At 41.1% G+C, this 17,263-nt stretch overlaps 1 long non-coding RNA gene across 1 annotated transcript; it reads left to right on the top strand.

The window, feature by feature from the left end:
- The first annotated feature begins 157 nt into the window (after window positions 1-157).
- LOC131275324 (uncharacterized) lies at window positions 158-2,861 on the top strand. The gene is made up of 2 exons (XR_009182748.2): window positions 158-597; window positions 2,622-2,861. It is a non-coding gene; the product is annotated as an uncharacterized lncRNA (long non-coding RNA).
- The last annotated feature ends 14,402 nt before the right edge of the window (window positions 2,862-17,263 follow it).

Here is a 17,263-nt window from a genome sequence, read left to right as displayed (position 1 = left end):
CCGCGGGGGTCGGGCCCGACACCGGGCGGAGGTCACGCCGGCAGGCTCGCGCTGACGGGCAGCCGGCAGGTGCAGCCCCCGTTGGGGCCCAGCTCATCGCCGGCGGAGGACGAGAACAGCCGGGGCTAGCGGGAGGCTGCGGCGGCGGCCGCAGGTGGCGCGGCCGCCGACAGTCGAGGAACCGCCCCCTCCGCCCGCGGCCGCCGGCTGGGCGCTCGCGCGCAGGCGCGAGAACCGCCCCCGGCGCCTGCTCCCTCCGCCTCCCAGGAGGCCTGCGCACGCGCACTCATCCCCTCCCCGCGCCCGGCCGCCCTGTGGCAGCAGGTTGGCCCCACCGCCCTCCTCCTCGCCGGCCCCTCGCGCTCCAGTGCGCGTGGCTGACGGCGCCGGAGTCCTCCCGCAGTGGGGCGGAGAAAAGCGAGGGCAACGTCACTAGCGCCACCGCCGGGTCTCGCTGCTGATTGGCTGTTGCTAGGTAACCACCTCCACGCCCTCCCCCAATCCCTGACTCCACGCGCGCCCCGAGAGACCCGGAGCCATTTGGACATCGCCCGGCTCCAGGAGCGGCATCTTGGGGGTTCGGACCCCGAGCTGGAGGTGCAGCCGTGTCCCGCCGAGTGCGCGGGGCGGGGGCGGGGGAAGTGGGTTCCAGATCCTTGCCTTTGAATGAAATGCTTTAATAGAGACGACTTCTTTTAAAGACGTAGTATCTCAACATTTTAGACTTATTTGCGGGATTTTTTTTCTTGAGAGTGCGCTAGGTGACAGAATATAGTCCAAACTCACTAAAACAGAAGTAGACCCGCTTTATCATCCATCTGGTCCTTCCCGCAACAAGAATTTGGTTCTCCCGTGGCTGCCCCATTCCTAACCACCCGGCAGGTGTCCTACTCCTCGGCGCCGTCGCTGGGTTGAACTCTTTTTTCCCACTGTCGTGTTCTTTTTATCCAAACTGTAAAAATACCACCCTCAGCCCCCGACTCAGCCTCGCTTCCAGTGGTTTGCTATCTTTTTGAAATGTCCAACGTTATCCGCACGGCTAAAATTCAGTTGCAAATTAAACTCCTTCTTGAAGTTTAAAACCTTTTAGCCTATCCTAAGGACACACAAGGACGATGCAGTAGGAAGGTTTTTCCCCGAGGGATCGTTTTAACTTAAGAATAAGCATTAGATTTTGACGGCGACATACATATGCACTAGCCATCGCCACCCCACCCCCCTTTTCTCCCATCGGAAATGAATATTTATAAAGGAAATTTAAGACATCCATGCTGTAGCCAGATCATCCCGTGTATTTAGCAAAGCCCGGAAGGACTGAATCACCTGTCACGTGTATTTGGTGGAGGGGTCCTTCTGATGTCTCAACACAGGAAAGGGAGATTGTCTTGCCTCTTTAAAAGGAATTGAACCAAAATTTACATAATGCAGAGTTCATTATCGTCTTCCTAGAATTACATTTAATTGGAGCTGTTGTTTTGATTGGGTTTCAGATGATCAAACTAAAAAGAGGCTTTCACATTTTTCTGATTCATTTGATTTTGCAGGTAGGAAATTGATTTCTAAGGATTTAAGTGACCTGGCCGAGGTGACACTACTTCAGAGCCGTTTCTGAATTCTTAGGCTATTTTTCTAATAACCAGACTACCTTTCTTAACTCAATATTAACTCCATAAATGTAACATTGAGGATGGAAGGTGCCGGTTACCTAACAGTAGAGCTAAAAGAATTAGCATTATGCCATTAGTGGTAATAGGGAATGTGACCATATTCTATTCTAAGGGTTCATAGCAGACTCTCTGAGCAGCATCTCATTAAACCTTACATCAGGACCTTTTAATTAGTTTACACAGAACCCATTTGGGTTCTTATTACACGTGGAAGCATGTAGTTAAGACATTCAGAACTTTGGACAGTACCTGGTACATGGTATTGGATAAATATTTGTTGAAGGTATCCTTGAAGGTCCTTAGGAGAAAATCAGCTTTTTTCTTGTTTCACATAAACTTATTTTAATGGAATCCGAGTGTTGATGTCAGAAAATGAAAAGATAAGACCCAGCAATGAAGGCAATAATACTTTTTGCAAAGGCAGTAACTTTTTCCCTGCTTTTCAGTTTGATTCAATTTCAAAAAAAAGAAGTGTTTAGTTGGCATCTGCTATCTGTAACCTTATCTGCTAGGCATTATAGGGAATTCAAAGATTGATAAGGAAGGTGCATGCATTACAAGCTAATTCATTGCATTTGACTTAGGTTTGCCTTAATAAATCTAATGATATCCACTGTGTTTGAAACCTATTTCTAGGGGAATTGAACATTTTACCCAACACCAGAATGATGAAACCCAAAACTGAAATTAATTTAAATGAAAGTTGGGATTTTTCATAATGAGTTGATCCACCTACCCAAGAATGGTTTAGTCACATTTCTACCAGAAATCATGGGCTATCCCAAATGAATCCTAAGAGTCCCTTTCAATTCTGTGCCATTAAATGTGACATTGTGGTAAGTTGAATTGTGTCCCCCAATTTAGCATTTTCTTACTCTTAACCCATATTCCTCTTTAAGATGTTATTTTTAGTTAAGGTGTGACCCAAGTGAATGAGGGTGTGTCTTAAACCAGATTACTGAAGGTCTTATGAAGAGAAGCAAGGATCAGAGAAGGCCACAGGAAAAAGCCAGAATTTCATGGGAACCCTGAAGAGAAAGGAGAGGACATCACCATGTGTCTCAAACCATAGATGAAGCCAAAGAACCCCAAGGATTGTGCCAAACCAGCACCAGAAAGCTACCAATCTCGGGTAGAAGCAAGCCTTCTAGCCTCTGAAGCCATGAGAAAATAAAACCCCATTGTTGAAGTCAAGGCATTGTGTGGTATTTGTCATAGCAGCCCCACAAACCCAGACAGACATAAATAACAATTAACCAACAGTTCCTGGTTTATTGCTTACACATAAGAGGTAACACCCAAATGTCTTAGGCCAGACATGTGCAGCTTTTAAAATCAATTCAAAATAAAATTTTGATCCTTTGAGAAGAACATTAACTATGGATGACTTTTTTTTCTGTATTGTCATCCCTTCTTGCTGAATGGTTCTATAAGGTAGAGTCACATTAGGTTGCTGCTTAATCTTGCTTCAGGTTTCAGTGGTTCCAAATACTAGGGAATGGGCCGGGTTTGATTGCTTCATCATCTGGGGAATATTATTTCAAACTGGCTCCAATGCTCCCTAGCTGTAAAATGGAAATAGTATCCATCTCTTCAGATTCTTGGTGTCTTTTTAATAACTAATAATCAACACAGAGCTCCTTTCTCTTGTAGGTCATTGTTCCATTATATACATTAGCTCACTTAATTGTCACTAGGTTGACTTGAAACTTTACAACACTATTAGAATAATTTTTTTCAAATGGCACTTTCACATACATTTTTACCCAAATTCTATTCCTTCACACACACACACACATACAAACCATAACATAGAAATAAGAGCACTGTTTTTTTTTAAGAAAATAAAATTCAGTTGGTAGAAATTACAGAAATAAGAGGAAGAAAGAGTCATCCATACTACTGTAAAATACGTACCACAGTAAACTTTACCTGTTGAAATGTTTCACAGAACACCTATTAAGAGTCAAGAGACATTTCCATCACAGTAACTCAGAGAAAGATAAAGATTATCTTCCTTGCCTGAAAGCTCCAATTCTAAAAGAATGTTACAAAATGACATTGTGGAAATTCATATTCTAATTGTATTTAGTCTTCCTACCAAAAGTAGAATCATTCCAAATTGTCCACCTAGGGAATTTTAAAAGTTGACATTTCTGCGACCAAGATTACATGGGTATGTCCTATTTTGTCTATCCCAGTAGGAACATTGGTCTTCAGGAAGAAAACATTGCCTTTTTCTTAGCCTCAAACCTTGAGAGAATGAGTTCCTATTGTTTAAGCCAATCCGTTTCATGAAATTTGCTTGAGCAACCTAGGAAACTAAAACAGATTTTGGTACCAGAAAAGTAGGGTGCTGCTATTACAAATACCAAAAATGTGGTTTTGGATTAGGTAATGGATAGAGGTCAGAAGAATTGTGAGATGCTTGATAGAAAAGGCCTAAATTGCTTGGAAGAGACCATTTAGTAGGAATATGGATGGTAATGGTGCCTCCAACAAAGCCTTAGAAATGATGAGTGTGCCATTGCAGACTGGAGGAAAGGTGACTCTTGTTTTAAAGGGGCAGAAAACTTAGCAAAATTGAGTTCTAATATTAGAAAGAAGGCAGAACCTGAGAGGGATGAGCTTGATATTTAGCTGAAGAGATTTCCAAGTTTGAAAAAGTGCTGCCTCTTTTCTCCTTGCAGCTTATAGTAAGAGGCAAGAGGAAAGGGATAATCTGAGAACTGAACTCCTGGGTACAAAGAAACCAGAAACTGATGCTTTGGAAAATTCAGAGTTTCTAGAAAGCAAGTCCCCAGAGAGTAGTGCCGTATGTGATGGTTTAATTGAGCATGGAACCAGTCACCAATTTCTGTGCAAGTGAAGATTAGGGGTGCAGTTATGCAGGAAGGATTTGTGGAAAGTCTTCCTGTCTGATGTTTGGATTCCTGTGTACTCCACGCAAAACCAACTTCTTTTGCACAATTTGTATGAGCAGAACTGCTGTCAGCCTGGACTGAAAGGGGACAGATAAGGGACAGATTGAAGGAAAAATCACTTCAAGGCCAGAACAATGGGAGCTGAAGTCTAGACTGAAGACATTGTCTCAGGCCAAGAGGGTGGGTCCACCCATGTGTGTGGAAAGGGTGAGTCTGCGTCGGTGTGCTTGGAGAGAGTGGACCTTCTGCCCCATTGTTCAGGAGGAGCGCTGCCACCCCAGTGCTCTGAGAGGGTGGAGCCTTAGCCCTTGTGTTCAGGGAGAGCAGGTCCACTGCACAAACACTTGGAAAAGATGGGGCTACCATTTCATCAAGCCCAGAGGACAACACATCATTCCATGGACGATCCTCAGACCGTGAAATCTAATGGAAAACGCTCTACTGGGTTTTGAAGTTGTTTGGGAGCCATAACCCCTGATGTCCTTCCAATTTCTTGTTATGGGAATGGAAATGTTTACCCTATGCCTCGCCCCTCCATTGTATATCAAAAGTAGATGACTTGTTCTTTGGGTTTCATGGGTCTATGGGTGGAGGGGCATTATGACCCAGGGCAGACCGTATCCATAACTGATTTTGATGAGACTTTGTACTAAACATTGTTTCTGAAATGACTTAAGGTTTTGAGATTTTGTGATGGAATGAATGCATTTTGCATGAAGAAAGCACATGTCTTTGTGGGGTCAGGAGGGTGAGTTGTGGTGGTTTGAAGCTGTACCCTAGGAATACCTGTTCTTAAATTTAATCCATTTCTGCAGGTGTGAACCCATTGTAAGTAGGACCTTTTGATGAAGTTAATATGTGTCCCACCTCTATCAGGATGGGTTTTTATCCTATTACTGGAGACCTTTCTAAGCAAAATGCAATTCAGAGAAAGAAAGAGAGAAAGCCATAGGATGCAAGACGCTGAACCCAGAGGGAAAGGGAGAAAGCAGGAGATGCTGCCTTGAGCCTTGCCAGGTGACAGAGGAGCCAAGGATCACTGGCAACCAGCCCCAGAAACTGGTCTTGAGGAAGAAAGCAACGCCCTGATGATGCCTTGATTTGGATTTTTTCCTAGCTTCAAACCTTAAGCAAATAAATTCCTATTGTTTAAGCCAGCCCATTTCATGGTATTTGCTTGAGCAGCCTATGAGACTAAAACAGTTCTTTATGTATTTTTTCCACTTTTGTCTTTATCTATCTGATCTAATTATAAAAATTAATTTGCAGAGTGTTAATGTTTTTTGTAATTTTTAAAATTTCTCAAACACATTGCTTATTTTTTGAACTTATACTTTTTCTCATCTTAATTGTGATTGCTAATCATTTTACAGACATACCAATTAGCCACTCTTAGATTGATTTATCAGTTCCTCATTCTTCTGTAAATGAATTCACTTTTTTTTTAGCTTTCATCATATCAGTTTCTTTCATCTGTTTCCCTTTAGATTATTTGCTGTTATTTATTATGCATTTTTTGCTATCTGCTTAATTCATTTGTTTTTATTCTTCCTTGTTTATTAATATTGGTGTTTAAGATTGAATTTACACTAAAGTATGCTCTAGTGGTACCCTAAAGTCTTTGGTATATGGTGTTGTATTAACATTTTTTGTTTTTATCTTCTAGAAATTCTGCTATTTTAATTTTAATTTCTGCTTTGGCTATTTTTTTTTCAAAGATTTATTTATTTGTTTCTATCCCCCTCCCCATGCCCCTGTTGTCTGCTCTCTGTGTCCGTTTGCTGTGTGTTCTTCTGTGTCTGCTTCTATTCTCCTTAGGCGGCTCTGGGAACCAATCCTGGGACCCTCCGGAGTGGGAGAGAGGCAATCATTCTCTTGCACCACCTCAGCTCCCTGTTCTGCTACATCTCTTACTGTCTCTCCTCTGTGTCTCTTGTTCCATCATCTTGCTGCACCAGCTCTCCATCAGCCAGAACTCCTGTGCAGAGTGGCACTCCTGCAAAGGGGTGCACTCCCATGTGGGCCAACATTCCACGTGGGCCGGCTCACCACACGGTCAGCTTGCCTTCACCAGGAGGCCCTGGGCATTCAACCCTGAACCTCCTATATGGTAAACGGGAGCCCAACTGCTTGAACCACATCCATTTCCATCAGCTTTGGCTATTTACAAGAAAGTATTTTTGTTTTTAATTTACAGCATTGTGGGGGTTCTATAGTTGTTAGCAGTTATTTTAATTACAGCATCGTCAAAGAATGTTATGTATTCCTCTTTTTTGGAAGTTTTCTTTGTGGCCCTGTGTATGGTTTGCTTTGGTATATGGACACGTGTACAAGAAGGTATATTCTCTGTTTTCTGGAAATAGAGTTGATACATACAAATATGATCTACCTTGTTCATTATCTTACTAAAGAGATCTACTACAGTCCTACTTATTGTTACCCACTAAATTTGTCATAGGATGTGCATTATTTCACTAGATTATGCTACATGACAGCCTTAAAATCTCATTGTCTTAAACAATTAATTTCTTTCTCATGCTCCATTTAACTACAGCTTGGTTGTTGTTCACCTGGGATCTACTTGGCTCAGCTCAGCCCAGCTCCACATGTCTTCTCAATTTTAGACCCAGGGGCTGAAGAGTAGCTCCTCTCTAGGTACTTGTTATACAACATGTGCAGCACAGGAACCAGGACCACCGGTAGGGTAAGGCAAGTGTAGCACTTACCTCATACGCAACTTTAAAGGAGCTCCAAACAACTCAGTAATCAAGGTAAATAATAGTTTAGTGCAATTTTTTAGAAGTAAAAATTAATGGAAAAATCCATCATGAGCACGTTATCACAATTTTAAAGAAAGACAGGCTCTAACCCTGCCCTTGGTATTTCTTTTTATTTTTTTAATTTATTTTATTATTTTTATTTTTTAAGAAATTAGGTGCGGTCTTTGTGACATACACTCATATTTTATTGGCCAAACAGATTGCATGGTTGAGACCAAAATGAATAAGATAAAGAAGGATATATTGTGTTTATGAGAAAGGATGACAAGTGTGGGGAGCAAACAAATGAACAAATAATGCAATCTTGCACAAGCTGCATGAAATAAGTCTACAAATAATATGTTTATACCTATTTCTCCTTGAATTTTTTGTAGTTATTGTTTTATGAATTTTGATTCTATGATTTTCAGTGAATAGATATGTATGTTAGTTTATAATTGTGACTTTACCTTTTTAAATTAAATATTATGTAATGATTTTAAAATGTAATCTTTCCTAATGTCAAGGTCATGACTCTTGCTTTCTTTTTGTTTGCATTTGCTTGGTATATCTTTGTCCATCCTATTATTTTTCAACCTTTTGAATCTCATAGTTTCAAGGTTTTTTGTTTTTTTTTTTTTTTTAAATCAGGAGATAGACCCTTTTATTTTTTTAAGATTTATTTTTTATTTATTTTTCTCCCCTTCCGCACTGTCCCCCCACCCCCAGTTGCCTTCTCTGTGTCCATTCGCTGTGTATTCTTCTGTGTCCACTTGTATTCTTGTCAGCAGCACCAGGAATCTGTGTCTCTTTTTGTTGTGTCATCTTGCTGCATCAGCTCTCCGTGTGTGCAGCACCACTCATGGGCAGGCTGCACTTTTTTCGCACTGGGTGGCTCTCCTTACGGGGTGCACTCCTTGCACGTGAGGCTCCCCTACGCAGGGGACACCCCTGCATGACATGGTACTCCTTGCGCACATCAGCACTGCACGTGGACCAGCTCATCACACGGGTCGGGAAGCCCTGTGTTTGAACCCTGGACCTCCCATGTGGTAGGTGGACACTCTATCCGTTGAGCCAAATCTGCTTCCCTAGGGGTTCTTTTGATGAGTTTGAATCTGTGTTCCAATATGAGATTCTTATTTTATTATAATAATTTAGGCTATCGCCATTTGTGGATTTAATAGTGTGTGGTATTAGTTGCATTATAGTTATTCTTTCTATTTTTGTTTCTGCTTTTAAAAAAATTTTTTTCAGTGGTCTGGTTTATGTTTCCTTTACTTTGATTATACATTCCTTATAATTTTAAATCATTAGCTCTGTTTTCTTTTTAAAATGTAACCTTTATCACCATAACTGATTTATATTTAATCCTGTTTAGAGAATGTTTATTCACTGTTCATGCTAATAATCCCAAAATTATATATTTCCACTTCCTCCCACCTGTTCTTCCTTATCTTTACCATCAGTTATAGTAGATTAGATGTTTTTTCCCACTGTTTGTCAGACTAGCTGGGTTCTTATCCTATCTTGACTACTTACCAAATGTAAATGTTTAATATTAGACAAGTTATTTAACTTCTATAAGCCTCAGTTTTCCTATCAGTAATATGGTTATAATAATATTTTATATCTCTTTGGACTATTAAGAGGACCAAATGTATACTTAGAGTTTGGAGTTATACCTGCTCAATAAAGGTTATCTATTATTATTGAAACACTTAAATACTAATAGATTTTTAAAATCTATATAAGATTGACAACCTTCTAAAGACTATTTCTTCTAAACGACAAGCAAAAAGGACTTGTAAAGAATTCTCTCAGTGGCAAGCATCTATCTTTGTTTTCCCACTTTTAAAAAAATATATAATTTATACTTCCATGGCTCACACTTCTCATCATATGAAATATATTCAGTGAAAGGTCTCCCTTCACCTCTGTTTCCCAGCTACTAAGTTCTCCTCAGACAACCAAGGTTATTAACTTTTTATGTGAATTCTTCTGGAATTTAAACCACACTAAGTGATATATATTTTGTTCACAGTTATGAGGGATGAAGCACTTAGCATATTTAAACTTCCTCCTGGGAAACAGACTTGGCCCAATGGATAGGGCATCTGTCTACCACATGGGAGGTCCGCGGTTCAAACCCCGGGCCTCCTTGACTCATGTGGAGCTGGCCCATGCACAGTGCTGATGCGCACAAGGAGTGCCCTGCCACACAGGGGTGTCCCCCGTGTAGGGGAGCCCCAAGTGCAAAGAGTGCACCCTGTAAGGAAAGCCGCCCAAGAATGGCCCCGCACACATGGAGAGTTGACACAAGATGACACGACAAAAAGAAACACAGATTCCCGGTATCACTGATAAGGATAGAAGCGGTCACAGAAGAACACGTGGCAAATGGACACAGAGAGCAGACAACTTGGGGAGGAGAGAAATAAATAAAAAATAAATCTTTAAAAAAAACAAAATAAACTTCCTCCCCTGACTTTTTTCCTTCCAACTTCTGTTAGTAGTACTATATGTATATATTTTAAGTACCAGGTCTAGGGATTGAACCCAAGACCTTGTAGATAAGAAGCTGCTGCTCAACCACTGAGCCATGTCAGTTCCCCTGTTTTTGTTTGTTTGTTTGTTTGCTTGCTTGTTGTTTGCTTTTTGTCTTTAGGAGACACTGGGAACTGAACCCAGGACCTCCCATGTGGGAAGTAGGCACTCAACCTCTTGAGACACGTCCACTCCCTTATTTTAACATCAACAATAAGAACGCTTAGGGAACTACAAGATATTCCTTGAAAGCTTTCGGTGTTGTTTTGGCTTTATACTTGAATGGAAATTTGAGTAAGTATAAAATAATGGGTCAGGGTCCAGTTCTGGGTAAGATGGGATAGCACAATCCACCTCTTGTCTCTTATCTGAATGCAGCTACAAAACTTCGAATGCACAGAGCAGCTATTCGAGGCAAAGTAAACAGTAGCAGGTGGACTGGGATAGAGGACTGGGATTCAAAGTACCACTGAACAGGCAGTGAATTGTTCCCCCTGTGTTTTTCTCTGGTGTCCCCTGGCATGGACTCAGATATACCTTGAAACCCGAAAGTGGGTCTCTGTGCCAACAGAGAGTGCTTCAGGAGAGGCCTTGCAGTTATAGCCTTAGGAGCAGGAAAAGGTCCTCCCTATTGCAGGGTGAGGGGGGAAATTCCCTGTCTCCTTTTAATTTTTCATGCTCTCATGCTCCAGCCCTCAGGTAATTTCTTGGCAGTGGCAGCAGCAACAGTAGTTACAACAGGGGCTTGCAAGAGACTAAAACTCTGAGGGAGTTTCTTCTCTCACTGGAGGAGATGTGGTCCCAAGAGAGTGGAGAAACCCTAATGCCTTGGACTGAGATGCAGCTGTAGATGCAAAGTGTGTAACAGAGTAGGATTAAAAAACACACATGCAAAAAAACCTCCCATTTTTGGTCAGAGGCCTGGAAAGGGAAGTCCAAGGGAACCAGAAATTTATGGAGATCTTGGAGAGGGTGGAGCTCAGGAAGTGACCCTATATACTAGTTTAGGAACTTTGGGGCTCACTCCTGAGTTGTGCAAGCAGCAACTGTCCCTAAATAGCATAGAAAGACATTGAGAACTGCACTACAAAATATAGCACCTCCCAGGTACTATACTGGCCGCTGCATGGTATACACGTAGGAAGGATTAAAATAGCATTGCAAAGGTTTTGAAAACAGCCCACAAAAGGTTAAAGGCCTGGTCTTAACTTGTGGTCTTAACTTGTGGTCAAACAAATTGAGTGTTTGCTTAAAAAAAACCAAACAAACACAACCTTCTCCATAAAACATAAACATTAAAACAAGATACAGATCATACTATTCAAAATATCCAAAATATTATCCAATATGACTGGATATAGGAAGAACCAGGAAAATTTCAATTCTCATGGGAAAAAAATCAACAGATGCCAATGCAAAGATGACCCGGGTGTTGAAATGATCTAACAAAGACTTTAAAGAAGCTTTATAAACACGCTTTAACATGCCATCATAAACAATCCCAACAATTAAATACAATATATAAAGAAGAACTAAGAGGAAACTTGAGAACTGAAAAGTATAATCACTGAAATTAAAAACTCACTGGTTGGGCTTGATAGCAGAAAATTAATAACAGATATATTTGTATCATCCAACACTGAAAATGACACAAATCCCTCAATGGGTGAATGTGTAAACAAACTGTGGTAGATCCATACCATCAAATACTACTCAGTAATAAAAGGAGTGAACTATTTATAAGTGCAACAACTTGGATGAATCTCAAAGGCATTGTACTGCGTGAAAAAAAGCCTATCTCAAAAGGTAATATATTGTATGATTCCATTTATGTGGTATTCTCACAAAGGCTAAACTCGGGTAACATAACTGATCTGTTCTCAGGGGTTAGAGGTGGGAGATGGCGTGAATTAAAAAGCATAACAAGAGGGAGGTCTGTGGAGTGATGAAACTGTTTTGTATTTTCATTGTGGTGGTAGTTGCATGAATCTCTACATGTATTAAAATTCATAGAACTATATATACCAAAAGGATTCATTTTAGTGTATCTTAATTTAAAACATAAAATTTTGAAGATCTAATGGGTCACATTTACTTTATTGTGGAGTTTTAGGCATTTTTCATTGTCTTTTGGTGGTAAATGTAATTGAGTGGATTATCTTTTCTATCTTTCTAGGTACTAAATATTTTGACCTTGGTGACCAGGGGATTAATTTCTTATATTTGAAGTCTAATAATTTTACTAGGATACATCTTAGGGATGATCATTTTGAATCATTATTGTACTGAGACTTGTTGTAAGTTTAAATCTTTTATTTCTATGACATTTGTTTTTCAAATTACATTTTTTAATATTTTCCCCATTTCAGTTGTTTTGTTTGCATTTCATTTACTGGTCTCCCTGAGCTGTCATTTCTTTTGGATCCTCTGAGCTCTGATCATCTCAGGTTTCAGTTTTCAGTTTTACTCACATTCCTTAAACCTGTCCTCATGCCCCTCCTTGTATTTTCAGCAGCGCTCATTGCCCTTTTATGCCGTGACCATTTAGACCTTCATTTTAGTTTTTTCTTCCTCTTTTCCAAGTTCTGCCAGTTCATGTGTCAGCTCTTTCTGTTGTTATGACAAATATTTCCCCAAACTCATGTCCCTCCTTTCAGTTCTTGATTATTTCATTGGTTTCCTATAGATTGGGTCTATTTACCCCAGTCTAAAAAGTCCTGTGTGATCTGGCCACCCACTCTCTGATCTGTCCTTCATCCCTTCTTCCTCCCTGCACTCCAGCTCCCCTGACCTCCTTGCTGTTTGTCAGGTCTTCTAAACATACTCCCAACTCAGAGCAACACCCGATCTCTCTGCTTGGAACACTCCAGCCTCAGGGATGCACCTGGCTTGCCTCTTCCCTTCAATCAGCTCTTGGTTCAAAGGGCAGCTTATCAGAGAGGTCTCAACAAGCCATGAGATGTAAGGGTATCCTTATTCCTCTCTCATACACCCAGTAATCCTCTAACTCCTTGCCCTGCCTCATTGTTGTTCATGGCACTTACATCACAAGACACTTCATATACTTGACTATTTCCCAACTTCCTTTGTCTCATATACTTGTGTTCAAGTATATGTAACAGATCTGAACCTACAGTGTTATTTTTGTATGATATTACGATATAGAGAAGTAGGTAGTCCATGGCCGATGCAGTGATTTTACAAAGCATTCGCAGCCCCAAGTTTTATTGGTCTTTAAATTCAGACTTATTAGAGGCTGACTTTTGACCTCCTGCTTGTCATCATGTAGTCTCAATATCCCAGAGTCCTATTCATGTTCTAGGAAATAAAAATTATGAAGGAGAAAGGAAAAAATAGATGGGCTAGCTGAGTCTGTTTCCTTTGAAGAAATTTACCAGAAGGCGCACTCACCATCTGCCATTTATATCTCATCTGCCAAAATGATGTGACATGGCCACTCATAGAAGCAAAAGAAGCTAGGAAGTGTAGTTTACAGAAAATAAACTGGGCATATTGCCACTCCAAATAAAATAAGTGGTTTTTTTTTTTTTTAGTAAAGATGAAGAATTAATAGATATAATGTAGCAAACAGGAGTGTCTGCCACATTTCCCCACAAGAGCAGGGATTGCATCTCATTTGCTTACTGATTTATCCCCAGCACCTGAAACAGTACCTGGTACATAAAATATTTTAATAGATACTTGTTGAGTACATTAATAATGTTCACCCCCTTGGTGGTAATAGAAGTTTTGGTGTGGGCTTTTCATCAGCCTTTTGTTTTTTTCTGTTCCCTTTCTTTTTTTGTAGTGTCTTTGCGTATATCTTGTAGGGGTTCCTGTCTCCCCCCAACATTTTATCATGAAAAATTTCCAATCTATTACAGAGAAGTTGAAAGAATTGTAAGGACTGGTTCCTATGTTCATAATTACTTACTGTCTTAGTTTCCCAGAGCTGCTGTAACAAAGTACCACGAACTCAGTAAACTTAAAACAACAGGAATTTACTGTCTCACGGACCTGGAGGACAAAATCAAGGTGTCGGCAGGGCCATGCTCTTTCTGAAACCTGGAGGGGAGAATCTGTCCCACGCCCCTTTCCTGGACCTAGCAGTGGCTGCTGTCAATCCACGACATCCTCTGCCCAAGTCACTCACGGGGCTCGCCCTTCTGTGTCTGTGTCCAGTCCCCCCTTCTTACGAGGACACCAGTCCTACTGGCTAAACTCCACTTTAGCCTCAACTAACCACATCTCCCAAGACTCTGTTTCCAAATAAGGTCCCGTTCACAGGACCTGGGCTCAGGATCTGAGCATGCCTTTGGGGGGACACATTTCAACCCATAGCACTCACGTTTGAATGAGGCAAGATCTTCCTGCACCAGCTCCTTCAGGAGATTTCTGTGGGGGAAGCTCAGGCTGTGCTCCAGGCTAGCAGGAATTATCCTGATTTACAATGGAGTACGTCAGAACCCAGCATGTTGTAGATGAGAACAGTTTTCACGTCTCCAGAGCAAAAGTAGTCCTCAACTGCAGATTCATCTTCGCTCTCCTCTCCCTTGCCTCACTGGCATCCCATTCCTAAAAAGACTGTCTGCCTCTGCCTGGTCTCATCATTCCCTGTTTTACCCTACTCACAATGTTCTGAACAGCAGATTGTTGGACGTGTCCCTCACTCTGTGCCACAGCTTTAGGGAACTGATCTCTGCTAGCCATACCTGAAATCTGCATCTCAGATAAACTTTAGAAATCTGGAATCTTCCTATAGCCTTGCTTGATATTCCTTCTGTTTGGCTGCTCGGCCTCACATATGTGTGCCAGGGCTACAGTTGTCTCCACTTGTTTGCATTTTTCCTTCTCATCCTCTCTGTTGTTTCAGGGTGAATTTCAAGAACAATGGAGGGCGGAGTCATTGTCAATTTGCTCTTATTAGTAAGGAGCTACCTTCAGATCAGATTGGGGAGGTTTAGCCAAAAGAGCTCCAAGTTCTTTACAGAATAAAGTAAAAGAAGTATTAAATTTACAGATAGAAGCCAGCGAACTGCAGTTGGGAATGTGGGGTTTGCGTTAGAGGAAAGAGAACATGGAGTAAGGCTTAAGACACAGGGAAGCCAGCAAGATGGTGATGGAGGTGGACAGGGTGGGGGCGGGCAGAGGCAGGGCCAGGGAGAGATTCCCGGGAATGGGGACAGCTCACTGTTTTCTAAAATCCGTGCTGCCTGGGAGTTACCTTCACTTCCTATGCCCTAAACACTTTCTGCTGCTTCTGGTAAACGTGTGGAAGTGGGTTTGGGGCACGAAGGAAGTTTCACGAAGGTCAGAAGCAGCATAGTTTCAGGATGGGTAAAGAGAGGGAAGAACAGGTGTAACATGAGTCATTTTGGGAATATTGGAATTGTCCTGCATGACATTGCAGTGACGGAATTCAGGCCATTATACATTTTGTCAAAACCTATAAAATTGTGTGAACAGTGTAAACCGTTATGTAAGCTATAGTCCATGGTTAGTAGCAGTGCTTCAGTAAGTGTTTATCAAGTGTAACAAATGTACCACACTAATGAAAGATGTTGTTAGTGGGGGAAAGTGTGGGAAAGGGAGGGGGTAGGGTATATGGAAATCCCCTATAGTTTTGATATAGCATTTTTGTAATCTAAAGCTTCTTTAAAAATGAAAGTATTTATTAAAAAGAAGAGATTTGAGAGGAAGTTGAGAATTTGGGAGAAATTTAAGATTAAGTTAGAAATGACCATGAGAAACAGAGCCTACTTACTCTGCTCTCCAACCTAGTACATATACAGGAATATTGGGGAGAAAAGGGACTTCATGCTATTGTATGTAGCATTCTATTTAAAATCAAAGGGTAGGTTAGCCCAAGAAATTCAGGAGATTTGAAGACATCTGCGTCATACAATATGTCCAACATAAGGCACAGCCCTCTTGTTATTTGAAAGAAGCTGCACATTGAAAAGTGGAGTTGACATGAGCAGCATAGAGGCTATCATTTATTTAACAGTTCTTTCTTCCATGTACTGGACAGTGACCTCGATTAACCCTTCCTTTTAAGGTTGCGATGTTATCAGTTCCTTTTCAAATGAGGAAACTGTGGCTCTGAGTAATCATTAACATAGTCTAATGCTGTTGCTGCTAAATCCCCAAAACTTTACCATTACTCTACATTGGCCCCAATTCTCTTTTTTCCTTCCTCCTGGGCACACAGCCAGATGTATCTCCCTTGCAGTTAGGCAGAGCCATGGAATGGGACCCATGTGACATGTGCCCTTTCCAGACCTGGTCTATAAACACCTCCCATCACTGTTCCTCCTTACCTTTTCACTTTTCTGAGGGATTGGGATGGTGACACCCAACTGTCCTTGAAAGCCGCGTATTAACCACGTCAAAGCCTCCACCAGCCCAGGTTCTTGAAAGAGTGCATGGAACAGATTGTCCTTGTTTATGTGGAAACTACCCTGCAATATTATGGTATTGAGCTATTTTGTTTGGGGACTTTTTGTTATATTGGTTTAGCTTACCTAGTTAATATTCCAATACCATCCTGATACTAATGTATCCTTCGGTATTGATGTCTCCAGTGATTTTATTTCTTGTAATTCTATTGTGAACTCAGTTTAATAATCAAATCTAGGTGATCTGAATTTTCTATCACATCTAAACAATTTGAGTGGATCTTGTCTATCCACAAAATCCTGCTACCAATGAGCAAGAATCCTGCCGTAGGCAAAAGGCTGTTTCCTGGGTGATTCACCCAGACCACTTTCCTACAACCATTCTGACTCATTTTTTTTTTTTTTTAATGTCCTCCTCTCATGCTCTTCTGGCTTTCAGAGACCCTTAGCATTCTCTCTTGAAAGCAATACAGTAACTACCCAGGCCAGATGTGCCTGGCCTCCATATTAGATGGAGATATAATTAAATGATATGGGAGATTAGTCTAATAGCTCAGGACCTATGGGAATTTTAGAAGTATCCTTACAGTGGAGACTTCTGTCTACCAAACTATGCATCCTTCTGTACCAATGACCCATGATTTTGTTGGGGCTATTTGTAGATAGAAGTATCCATGTGATACAGTTTTGGCCAATGAGATGTAAGCAGGAATTGCTGAATAGGACTCTTGGGAAATCTGTCTCTTCCTTCTTGAAGATGTGAAAACAAAAGCAAACACTGCAGCCACCATTCTGCTACCTGTGTGAGGGAATATCCAAGAGAACTACAAGGAACTTGGCCTTGAAATCTTTGAGTCACAGTATCAGGCTGGCTGTGCTTGTGTTATGTGAGAGAAAATAAATCCCTGTCTGTGTAAGCCACTGATATTTATGTTTTCTGTTACATGAAGCTGAATATAATTACTAAC

The sequence above is a fragment of the Dasypus novemcinctus genome, chromosome 22 (assembly GCF_030445035.2).
Source record: "Dasypus novemcinctus isolate mDasNov1 chromosome 22, mDasNov1.1.hap2, whole genome shotgun sequence".
Classification (NCBI taxonomy): Eukaryota; Metazoa; Chordata; class Mammalia; order Cingulata; family Dasypodidae; genus Dasypus; species Dasypus novemcinctus.
This window is presented reverse-complemented; position numbering and strand designations above follow the sequence as displayed.